Source organism: Cupressus sempervirens, chromosome 4 (genome assembly GCF_028749045.1).
Source record: "Cupressus sempervirens isolate cs-2001-9-10 chromosome 4, ASM2874904v1, whole genome shotgun sequence".
Lineage (NCBI taxonomy): Eukaryota > Viridiplantae > Streptophyta > Pinopsida > Cupressales > Cupressaceae > Cupressus > Cupressus sempervirens.
Genome location: NC_143121.1, coordinates 77,344,270 through 77,356,184, shown reverse-complemented (window position 1 = coordinate 77,356,184; position 11,915 = coordinate 77,344,270). Strand labels below are relative to the sequence as shown.

Genomic DNA, 11,915 nt, shown 5'->3' with positions numbered 1-11,915 from the left:
AAGCCAATGTGAGAAGGTATTTTACTTAGAGGTTCCACATAAACTGGGTTGGTCATTTTTTGTTAGACATGAACTAAGAGGAAGGCCAATAAAGTATAATGCAATGGAAGAAGAAGATACCGAAGAAGTAGGAGATGATGTAGATGCTACTACTGATGATGATGATGAAGATGATGTTGATGTTGATGTTGATGATGATAACGACGAAGACGATGATGACGACGATGATGGTGAGGATGATGATGATGATGATGATGATGATGATGATGAAGAAGAGGATGATGATGATGATGATGATGATGATGATGATGATGATGATGACGACGAGGATGATGATGATGAAATTTAGAGGTATGCCATCAATCCTTAATCTATTTAATATTCATTTCTTGATACAAATATATTTTTCTTATATTGTTACATAGTTTATTCATTATCTATTTAAAAGCTACAAGTTTCAACTAGAAATAGAATACTACTAATCTAAATTAACTATTAATCTAAATTAATTAAATAAAACTATTTAAAACACATATTAATGCGTGAATGTATTGAGCCTTATTTTCTTTCAGGTCAAAAGCATTTGTAATTTTTTAGTTTAGAAAAGGGAATTCATTAAATATCTATAAAAGGGAGTTGTATCTAGAATAAAATTCATAGGGAAAACATAATATAAGTGCTTAGCCCTTCACTATGCCTACTTCCCTAGTAGGCTTATAATGTGAGTCTGATTTAAGTGTTATATTGTGTACCTTTTAATGATTTTAATTTTTATGTGATGCTTATGATGGATGTGATTATGATTATGATGTGATTATGCCCACGATAATTGAATTATATTTGCAAAAAACTGAACCCCTTTCAGGAACATCTCACATAGTCTCATGGATCGACAGGTATAAGTCAATACTCCTTATAGACAGTCTATTTAATACACTTATCAATAGTAAGATTGATGTCTTCTAAGATCTCTCCCATTTGTAGGTACCAATGAATAGGTATTTGTTAGAAGTGTCTTCCTCGAGTGAGGGAAATATAGGAATAGAAGAGGAAAGTGAGACATGCAGTTTATCTAGAACAGGGAGATTAACTAGAGGTCAAAGGACTAGAAGGAAATTCAATAAAAAGTTGAAATTTTTCCATGCTCAAGGGAGGTCATGTTCTTATGATGATGAGATGAAAGGCGACATTGAGGTTCCCTTCAGGTACCAACATCTATAGAAACATTGGGTACCCAAGGAACTTCCTCCAATAAACACTGATTTTTGTGTTAACAAGAGGATATATCACATAGCACCATCATCATTAGATGGTTTGGGCCTATTTTCTATGGACGGCATAAAGGTTTCTTACAACAAATTTTTTGAATTGATGGAGTATGTTGGACCATGTTACGATTACAAAAGTTGGATGCATATTGTTCAATATAAAAAAGTATGTGTAGATATGCCCTCTCGGCAAATTATATACAACAACAAGAAAATAATCAAAGTAAAAGTGTGGCTATATATATATTGATGGAAGGCCAAAAGCATCAGGGAATATTATGGGTTTTATAAATAGTACACGACCCGGATCAACTATAAAGCAACCCAATTGCATATTTGAGGCACACAAGGGAAATTGTGTATTCATCTGTGCGATAAAATCAATACGTGTAGGGGAAGAGCTTGTTATTGATTACAATTTGAACTGAATAGATACAAACAAGGCTACTATCATGGGGGTAGTACATACTATTAAACCAACTTCTAATCAATGACTCCAACATACCATTTAGTCAATAAATTTTTAGCTAACATTTTTATACTTGATCTTTGACACAGGGGCACAATATGGAGCAACTTCCCAGAGGGAATGCTGGCGATGTTCTTGGCTCATCTACACATGAGCAGGTAAAACTCATTGTAATTGTGCAAACTAGATAGAAGCAAAACATTTTTTTTTTAATGTTGTTTTCTTCATTGTTTTGGAGTAATTTTGATAATACTAATACTATTGTTGTCATAGAGGGCCAGTGGTCATAGGGAGGGAAAGGAACCTGTAGTCCCTTAGCAACCCACCCCTGAGGAGGACCCTTTTTATATTTATTTAGCAGAGATCAATGACCTAATTGGTTCAATTAAAAAGTTTCTAAAGAAAATTGGCAAAGAAGTTATACGTTTGGCAACCATTAAGCCTACTACTCAGGAAATAAAAGATAGGGCATCTGAATTGTTACACACCTCTGAAACCTTAAAAGTAAGTATTAATGAAATTTTTAATTATAACAAGAGTTCAATAATGGTTTTTATGTTATGCTCTATTATGGCATTAATTAAAATATGGATGCATTGTCCTTACAGAGTTTTTGCGTGATTTCGAGCCCCATTCCCATGATGAGGGTGCTACAGGTGGTTCAGGTAGATTGCATGTTCCATTCCTAACTTGTGTTTTCCACTAAATATATATAGGAATTATCATAATCATTGACAATACATGCTCGAACAATCCTTTTTCTTAATGCTCTAACAATCTTGTCCATGCTAGTCCACGTGTTCTATATTTGTGCATGCTCTAACAATTTTATTCTTCAGCTTTAGATCCTATGATGACACCACCTCCATCAAGGAAAACCACAAATCTCTTTTTGACTACTGAGTAGACAACATGTAGCTTACAAGAATCGACTATTGCACCATCTACTGGTACACAAATCCCTCTTTTTCTCTCTTTTGTTATGTGTTTAAGTGTTATGTGTTTATACTTCATGACAAAGACTTATGAAACTTATGAAACTTTTTGCAATAGGAGCTGCAACATCATTTCTTGGATGTTCCTATGTTCCTAGTACGAGAATGGTGAAGGATGTCATATTGATCATCAGTGATAATGAAGGCATTCCATTAAAAGTAGCCAAAGTTCTAGGTACTTTAAAGTTATTATTCTATAGTGATATAATAGTAATTTAGTTTTTTATCACTCTTCATCGACTAATGATCCCATGATTGTTTTGTAGGGAATGATGTTTTTTGAAAAAAACTTGGTGATGAGTGTTTGCGAATATTCGAGCCCACCGTGCATACCTGGTGGAACATCATATCCTAACTAAAACCCCAAACCACTATTTTGATTACATATCATTGCTAGAATAGTTTTCCTTTTCATCCATTTCTTGAACTATATTAAAGGTAGCTTCACTTCATTTATGAGTCTAACATGTGTTTTTTACTTAAAAGGTGGAATAACCAAGACAAAAAGTTGAAGGATGGTCTTATAGAGAGCATGACCCAACTCTTTGGACCTCGTGCATTCGAGAGAAACAAGCTCCTTGAAAAAGTTGGTTTATATTTGAAGTATATTAGGGACCAGTATAGAAAAAAATTTATAGGATAACCCTAGGTATGAGCGTCCACCCTATGTTCCTGAGGCTGAGTGGCAGGCTCTGATTTTGGATGGAAAGTATAAAGCTGACAAGAAAAATGCAATTACACCAGTAGAGAGTACACCAAGGTATGTGATACTATTGAGAATTTAATTATGTACTAATTAACCTCTATATTTATACTATCTAACATATTTCAAACTTTTCATAGATTGCCTAACACATCAAAGGCAACAAAGGCAAGACTAGAAAAGCACGGGACACACAAGCTCAGCTCTGGTAGTTTTTCAAAAATTCAAGCATGAGTTGTAAGTATTAGTAAATGAAAAATTGTATCAAATTTTTTATATATTGTGATGGGAAATGCTAGGATAGACTAGCTTGTCTATGCTCTTGATCCTCAACTTTTGCAACTTTTGTATTTCCTTTTGATATTTTAACTACCCTCCATTGGTTGATGAAACAATGCAAGTAAAATTCACTATACCATGCAAAAATGCAAGGCTTGAAAAGTTCAAGAGATGCCTCACAGAAGAGGATAAGAGAATTGGCTTCCAACAAGGCTATAGAGCTATGGCTGAATGGCTATGAGCTAAAATTAGTGTGGAAGGTTCTAATAATGATGCATTTGAGCCATAGGTAAATAAGCTAAATGAAATTTATTTCAAATTTAATACTTTACCAATTAGTCTATTTGATGTTAAGTTCGTGAGTATATCTATTTTAAGCAAGCAATGATAACAATGTGTAGGATGTTGGAATGCAGCCTGACAATCCTTCTATACAATCTATGAATGCTGAAGGTTCACATGATGTGCATCCCAGTGGTGGAGGTATACATTTTCTATTAAATTTTTTATATGTAATTGCAATTGGTGTTTGGATTAATGTAACATTTTGTATAGCAGCTATAGAGGATCGAGGGGTCGATGTTCATGAGTGTGTTGACATTGAGTCCAGATAAAATGATGTGGTCAGATTAGGTAAAGAGCACCATAGTTATGTTATTTAAAATAATTAAATACTTGTAACAATTATAATAAATTATTTTTAATTTAACTCTTTTATTTGTTATTGCAAAGGATCCCCCTTTGCAACAGCATAGGAATTTGAGATCATCAAGAACAGAGAAAAGAACAACTGATGGGGGGGGAATTAATGATGACACTAATGCTCCTCTTAGAGCTTACATAAAAAAAAGAAATAGAAAGAAAAAAAAGAAATGATTGTCATCTACATACCTTAATTGATAATGACTGAATTTTATGTCTCAATGAATTTAATTATGTGCTAATGAATGTTCATGAATTATGTGTTAATGCAAAATATTGATGAATGTTGCATGTTTATGAATCTAATGTGTTAATGAATGTTATCATGTGATATTGATTGAATGTTACATTTTATTAATGGTTGAAAGAATGAATGAATGTTAGATGTTAACGAGGAATGTAGAGTGATGTTAGGGGGAGGGGGGTGGGGCCAAATGAGCTTCCACCTTCACAAGCTTGGCCCTGTTTAGTAGAGAATATTAAACTATTCTCAAAACAAAGTGAAGCTCAATAAGATACTAAATATTTCTCTATTTTGTCCTATGTTTAGACTATTGTCCTATGCATCTAAGGCTTCATGCTTTGAACTGTCATGAAGTTCTAAACTTGTAGCTTTTTTATTGCATCCTTGGATCTCAGCACTATCTTGGGACTGTTTTATCACCAATGATATGATTATCATAATTAACTAGGGAAACCCTTGATTAGCACTATCTTGGGACTGTGTTATCTGAATATGCCGCTGCTTGGAAGAGGTTATTTTAAGAAAAGGGAATTAGGATTTGATCATATTAGTGATGCTAACACAACACAACACACACTCCGGCCCCAAGTAAAATGCTTTTAACCTAGAGCTATGGATTGGTGAGGCCACAAATGGGGGACCTCATCCATAATTTAAAAAGTTAAGGCTCAACCCCAAGAGAAAATTGGCACAAGCCTACAATGATGATGGCCTAGTGGTTGTTTGAACCTTGTTGGCCCCTACACCATCACCACCACCACTTAATGAACATACTTAGTAGTGAACCTCACTTTTGATATTACTAAGTAGTAAAGGAGGTATCACTATTAATACTTGTCAATTTCCTATCCATATTTTACCGATCCTTCATTTGAATCCATGTATGGTGCAGGGGAACCCAAGAAAAAATGAACCTACAGGTTACACCAGGAGCTATGTAGGAGATAATTAAGGTACAAGGTAAATCAATGCCTAATGGAGACCTATTGAGTTATTTGATGATGAATCATGGCTATTAAAGCCATTAAATGTAATAAATTTCACAAAGTTGACAAAATGTAAGGTATTGCCAAGAATAGGCAAATTGGCACAAGATAATCAAAGGTAATGATGTAATGATGTTTAAAAAGTTATAAAAACTGTCTATTTGTTGTCATAAGACAGTTAGAAGAGCAGTTGGCATCCAAGGGGGCTTTAATTTAGTTTTATGAGTTAGTTAGATGGGAAAATGTTTAGAAATTAAATGTCTTTATAAGACACAAGGGCAGAAGTTGAAGAGAGGTGTAAGTAACAAGAAAATAAATAAATCAAACAAATATGCTATTCACTATCACAGTGACAGTTTCCTAATTGCAAGATTCGACTTGGTAATCCAATAAAGTTCTTTATATTCAAGATTTATTTTTGTTGCTCCTTGAAAATATTTTCATGATTTGTTAACTCTTGGCAAGGACTTTGTAAGTTTTTTTTTTTTTTTAAACTATCTTTGAAATCTCTGTTGTCACAGGGAACGTGACTGATTGTCACAGTTTTGTAGTCATTAATGGAGACAAGCCTCTCCCACTTTCTATGAATGGAATGTAACTTGTGGGAGAGGCACTTAAGTGTATGAATATGTTTTTTTTATGATTTTAATGCAAGAGGATGCAGGTGATAGTGAACAAAGAAAAGAACAATAGGGTGACTATTGTACCAAATAGTGAAGGTGCATTTGCAAGTTACCACATGGTGAATATGAGAAAATGGAGGTTGGAATGGTTAAATGTGTGTTGAAAACATTTTAGGGAGTATGTTTAAAGGTGTTGGAGCCAATAGAAAGGTTTTATGAGTTGATTTAGGGTCTTTTCTAGGAAGCCCTAGGCTAGAAACCCTTAAAGAGAGGGTTTGATGAAAAGATGTCTAGAAATGCATGGAGGGTCAAAAAAATTGTGGAATCCTATCATTTATTAGATTCCTTAAGACTGTTTCAAGGTTTGGAGAGTTGGGTGTGTGTGCAAAGCATAGTTGCTTTGTTAGGCAAGGGCTAATTAGGCTTAATTGTTGTAGTGATAGCCATAGAAAGGTCAACAGTCATAGGTTGAGAAATTGATATTTGCAAGGTTTGAAGAAAACCATAAAGGGTATTTGAAAAGGTGACTAAGTCACTAGGTTGTTTAGGGAGTTAGAGGGAAAAGTGCAATTTGTTGCAGGACAGGGCTACTAGATAGGCCTAGAAGGGCTAAAGTAGGAAATGGTGAAAGATGGGTTGTTGGAAGCTGATGAAGAGTTGAAGCATGGTAGATAGGCCATGATAAGATGGTCTAAGGTGTTAGGGTCAATGAGAGATGTTGGAGTTGGATTTTGGTATGATGGAGGTGCTAGGTACACTAGGTGACCTAGAAGGAAATTGATACAATAAGAGATTGTGGTAACGAGGTAGGAATTGAATTCATGGGTATGGTGTGTGGAGGAGATCTACTAATTCAAGGACTTCTTATTGATCCTTTAGTTGAACTCTAGTTCCTTGAGTAGATTCCAAGACGTTGTTGAATCCTCGAGTTGAATAGGGTTCCTTAAGGGGATATTAGAAGGCTTTGCATCAATGTAACTTCCAGTCCTCAATTTGAAGATTCTTTAGTTAGTTTGTGTCCACTTTCTTTAAAATTGGTAATAAAACCATTTTTAGAGGAATAAAATTCTTACATGGATCTATCGATAAGAACTCTTTTAAAACTGTGGAAAGAACACAAGAAACTATAGTTTATGTTGACTCATCTGTGTTATGTGCATCATGAAGTTAAAAATTGCAATTTTGTACAAAGAAGCTTCTCAAATATGGAATATTTACATAGATGTGTGAAAATTACTTAAAAGTTAAAGACATTTAGGTGGCCAATGTCACATGAATTACATTGTCTCGTATGAATATATTCATTAAAATGTATTGCCCTCTCTTATATCTTGTCTTATATAAGACTGAATTGGCTGTGTGTGAGGATGGTTTCAACATATGTGTTTTGACAAGTTTTTTGATTGAATTACATGGACAGGGTGATCTCACATTACAAAATCCAGAACTCTATGACAATGGGGTGACTTATATGTTCATTCAGCATAACAATATCTACCTTATGGCAGCATCAAGACAGAACTCTAATGCAGCTAGCTTACTATTATTTTTACAACGAGTTGTGGATGTAAGTTCAACAATCTACACTTCTCATTCACAATTTATTTCTTGTCTAAGGCTCTATTTTCAATTATTAAATAGAACACTACATTTAGGGAACTTACTAAACCTATAGAGCCAAGGATTCTAGTGTATGCATATAATTCTTTTATTTGTAGCTATTGCATGCATATTTAGGTATTATTGCAGTAATCAAGAGTTGTTAATGTTCCTCTTTGTTTTCTTCTATGATTAGTGTGTTGCAATAACTAATTCACATGTCAACTTTAGGTTCAGTTTTGGATTGTCATGTGTGTTATTTTTGCAAGTATTCAAGCACTATTTTGAAGAGCTAGAAGAAGAGTCTTTGAGAGACAATTTTGTCGTTGTTGTGAGTGTACACATCTATTCTTAATCTAAGCCACAGAGGGTCGAGGGTTCATAATTCCTTGTAATGAACTATTTGAGAATATTTTATCATGAACTTAAAATTTAAAATATGTGTATATCATTTCACCACTTTTATTTCCCATTGTGCAGTAAGAACTACTAGATGAAATAATGGATTTTGGGTACCCTCAATATATAGAGGCAAAGATTCTTAGTGAATTCATCAAAATGGATGATTACAGGATGGAAGTCACTCAGCGACCTCCAATGGCTATTGCAAATGTAGTTTCTTGGAGAAGTGAAGGAATACAATACAAAAAAAATGAGGTTGAAGGCTAATCTTGATTTAACTTTGTGCTTTACTTGAATATGGCAGTTGATATTTAACTAATTTTGTGCTTTTAATTTGTTATTAAAGGTCTTTTTGGATGTAGTAGAAAGTGTAAATATTCTTGTGAGTAGCAATGGGAAAATAGTGCGATCTAATGTGGTTGGAGCGCTGAAGATGAGAGCGTACTTGAGGTAGTTTTTTCCTACCCCATGCATAATCTTATTATTGAGTTCTTTTAGAAATAAAACTAATACACTATAGAGAGGAAACATGGAATTGTTTCCCATAATCTCTGCTAAGTTGTAACACTGTAAATTCCAGCTAGGTTCATGGAGAACATTAATGTTACTGCACACCTATTTGTACCCTACTTGTGGAACACCTTGAAATAGGACAAACCCCATTTTCTAAGCTAAAAGGCCCATGTATGCTTATACACAGCTAAACAAATAGACATATATTATGAGAATGGGATTGGCGCATGAGAGTTCAGATAATAAACATCTTGTGTTTATTTTTACATGGTAGAATTATGAATTACCATCAGACAAAGAATCTACAAATTGTCTAAATTTTATAAGTAAAAATATTATGTTCATATTCATTGTTAAGATTTAATAAATAATAATTTTTTGGTCACAAGACAACCAACTTCGTTGTTGGATACTTGCATTTCAACAAATTACATGCTTTAGTGAGAATAAAACAAATATAGAAGAATAATAAACTGTGGTGGATGATTGAACAAAGTCTAATTTCTTGGAGAGTTTAGAGTGACAGATTAAAAGTTAAATTATAATGACCAAATGTTGAAGTTTAGATTATGCTGCACTAGGTCCCATACCTAGACTAGGTCCAATTCGTACCATTTGTAGGCCTTCCCCGAGTCTATAATAGATGTATCTAGAATAATTTGGTCAGGACACCCATGCCCTTGCCATATCAAGGCTGAAGCTAGATCCCCATAGCCGATCTTGGAAATAAAATAGTATGAAAAATTACAAAAAAAGAATAAAATACTGATATGTATATATCTTTAGACATTTTATATAATTATTGAGTGTTGGAAGTAGTTTGACCACTAATGATTTCTTTGTTTTATACATATGCCATAAGTATTAAACCTTTATAACTTTTGATTTAATATTTGGCATTGAATGATTGATTGTGTTTCATGGTTAATTTAGCTTGTTTTGTGCAAAATGTGGTTGTTTCTAATTTTTATTTATTTATAATGTACTTTTAGCATGACTGCTGAAATGTTACATAGCTAGTTGTTAATGACAGGTGTATTTTGATTCACTTTTTTTCAACGGAATGCCAGAATGCAAACTTGGACTCAATGATGGGGTGCTACTAGAAGCTCAAGGCAAAGTGTCAAAGGGTAAAGCAATTGATTTGGATGACATCAAGTTTCATCAGTGTGCAATCAAACTCATTTTCTTATTCAATTCCTTAAACTATCAATTTTATCTTATATTAAAGTGCTTGCAAATTCCTTTGATGTTGTACTTGGTCTTTTTTTTCCCTCGAAAAGGCATATGTTAATTTCTATTTCTTCTGTTAGGTGCATTCATCTTGCTCGTTTTGAAAATGATAGAACTATATCCTTCATACCTCATGATGGGACTTTTGATCTTATGAACTATAGACTTAGCACACAAGTTTGTTCATATATTCAAGAGAATGCAGTTGTTGTCAAATCTTTGAAGTTCTGTTATGAAGGATATCCTTCTAAAGTAGGTTTCATATCATATTTTTTTATTACTTTGTAGGTAAAGACATTGATATGGGTTGAAGCTCAAGTAGAAAAGCATTCAAGAAGCCGAGTAGAATATTTGGTGAGAGCACACAGCCAATACAAAGATCGTAGGTTTCAAATTATCTCTCTGGCTTATGTACGCCTATTTTAGATCTGATTTATCTATTGTGTAGATAGATCTTTCTAACATGTTAGCTTCAGGGAATGGTTCAAGTATGATTGATATTTTTGTTTATTTGCTAATTTGTCTCATGGTTTTCTTTAACTTTGTAGTACGGCAACAAATGTTGAAATTGAATTGTCAGTACCAGCTGATGCATCTACACCTCATGTATGCACATCAATGGGTACCTCTACATACTCCCCAAAGAGGGATGCTTTGCTTTGGAAAATAAAATCATTTCTTGGTGGAAAGGTATCTTGCAGCTTTCATTGGTTTTCTTGTTCAAAGATGGTTAATAGTACCATGGTTCTGGACCCTGATATTTTAGTTTCTTGATTGACTTATTATGTGGGTTTTGATTCATGAATACATATTGAGGGCTGAATTTAGCCTTTCTAGCATAACTGCTAAAGAGGCAACCCCAGAAAAGTGGGTGCCTATTCATGTCAAATTTGAGATACCATATTTTATTGTATCAGGAATTCAGGTCATTTCTTAACTTTAGTTTACAAATGTAGATTATTTCTTTTGTGAGGATCATTAGCTCATTACCATGATTTATAACTTATCTAAAATTTGAGTCATTTCAGGTCGTTTTGGACTGACTCCATAAAAGTCATCACAGTGTTGGACCCTTTTGTGTGTTCACTTCTATATTTCTGATGAGAACAAGCTCATTGCTTATATTTATATTGGCCTCAGTGAAAATCATTATGCTTTTTAAATATTTAGCACCACAAGTAAATTGATGCATTGAATAAATGGTTGAAAATTTACATTTTGTTCATTTAGATTTAGGCTGCTACTTTATAACAACTTTCTTTTGTTGCAATTCTTTACTGCAGGTCAGGTAACTAAAAATCATTGAAAAGAGTGGATATCAAGCATTGCCATGGGTGAGGTACATTACAATGGCAGGTGAATATGAACTAAGAATGATCTAGACTAGTTATAACTAAGAAATGTTGTAAACAAGAGAGAATGTGGTATTTGATCATTTTGATGGCCTGTTAAGTTGTTTTTAGTTTCTAAATGAAGGATCAAGCAGAAGGATGTTATTTGACTATCCATCTAACAGTTGTGTCTTGTTAAAAACCCATCACAAATTTGCTTTTGATGTGTTCATCATTCTTTCTTTTATATATTCTAATTTCTTTCAACTGTAGTTTCTGGATCTCACCTAATTTACTCTCTAAAGAAAAAAAAACCTTTGGAATGAACTTTGCTTCAGCACTGGGTGGGAGGATATAGAGATTAGTTATAGTCAATTGTTTCAGCCACTAATCATCAGAATTCAGGTCAACCAATAACCTTCTCTCCCCCTTCTCTAAATATATGTATTGTGATATCATATTATGATCTGAACAACTACTTAAAAGATAACATATTCTAATTATTTCATGTAGGCATAGAAAGTGTACAATTAGGCTATTCATTTTAAGAAGACTCTCAAATGTCAAA

At 33.6% G+C, this 11,915-nt stretch overlaps 1 pseudogene; it reads left to right on the top strand.

Moving 5' to 3' along the window:
* Window positions 1-1,835: 1,835 nt before the first annotated feature.
* LOC149560017 (AP-1 complex subunit mu-2-like) lies at window positions 1,836-11,398 on the top strand (annotated as a pseudogene).
* Window positions 11,399-11,915: the final 517 nt, after the last annotated feature.